The sequence below is a fragment of the Rattus norvegicus genome, chromosome 17 (assembly GCF_036323735.1).
Source record: "Rattus norvegicus strain BN/NHsdMcwi chromosome 17, GRCr8, whole genome shotgun sequence".
In the NCBI taxonomy this organism is placed as follows: Eukaryota; Metazoa; Chordata; class Mammalia; order Rodentia; family Muridae; genus Rattus; species Rattus norvegicus.
This window is the reverse complement of record NC_086035.1, coordinates 68545802-68546956: the sequence shown is the minus strand read 5'-3', so window position 1 is coordinate 68546956 and position 1155 is coordinate 68545802. Positions and strand designations below refer to the sequence as shown.

The 1155-nt window shown below is 44.4% G+C and overlaps 1 pseudogene; it reads left to right on the top strand.

The window, feature by feature from the left end:
* The first annotated feature begins 238 nt into the window (after positions 1 to 238).
* On the top strand, positions 239 to 539 carry Atp5mg-ps7 (ATP synthase membrane subunit g, pseudogene 7; annotated as a pseudogene).
* The last annotated feature ends 616 nt before the right edge of the window (positions 540 to 1155 follow it).

Below are 1155 nucleotides of genomic sequence, written 5' to 3'. Positions count from 1 at the left end.
GGTCCTGCTAAGACTGAACCCCCAGTGAACTAGACTGTTGGGGGGAGGGCGGCAATGGGGGGAGGGTTGGGAGGGGGACACCCATAAGGAAGGGGGGGGAGGGGGATGTTTGCCCGGAAACTGGGAAAGGGAATAACACTTGAAATGTATATAAGAAATACTCAAGTTAATAAAAAAAAAAAAACTTAAACACTTGGACATTCAGCAGGTAGTTCGAGGAGATGTACCTTTCACCTTCATGGTCAAGTTCATCCATAACTTTATGAAGGCTCCATTGATGGTGGCCACTGCTGTGACTTACTCCAAGCCTTGATTGGCCACAATTTGGTACTATGCCAAGGTTGAGCTGGTTCCCCCAACCCCTGGTAAACTCCCTACAGCTATTGAGAGCATGAAAATAAATAATTCACAGTGCCAACTTCAAACACCTTACAGTTAAGGAAGCTGTGTTGAATGGTTTGGTGGCCAATGAGGTGTGGATGTGGTTTTATATCGGAGAGATCATAGGCAAACATGGTATTGTTGGCTCTGATGTTTGAAGACCCATCATTAACTTCCAATTTGACATCTTATTTGAATGTTCTTGGACCACGTGTAATGAGGCTGCTACCTGAATAAAATACTAGCTGTTGAACACTTTATTTGAACAACACCATCTTTGACGAAGTCAACATGGCACTGGTAGAACAAATACATTCTGGTAGAGCTCTTCCTGTAGGGTTTGTGGTTATTGTTGGTACAATTTAAGAAATGATATTGAAGATTACTGTGCAAGAAGAGACACAACTCAATTTCCATGAAATTTTACTAGAAATAAAAAGAAATGTTGACAAGCAGCCATGGCAATGAGTCACTTAAAGCAGTTGGCTATGTGAAAATCGCCTCCAGTGGATTTCCCTGCCCTGCCCAGGTGGCTGAGGGGCTTCAATCCCATAATCCTATGGGGATACTGGATGCTACACTCAAGAGTAGCACTTTAAGAGCTCAGGGGACGGCTTACTGCACTTAAGTGAAGACCTTAGATCATTCCTAGAGCCTATGTAATGCATGGTGTGGGTGTAGGCACCCGTGATGCTTTGCTTCTGTGCAAAGATGAGAGGCAGAACAGAATGCTGGAAGTTCTTGAGCCAGCCAGCCTGGCATTACCGGTGCTGA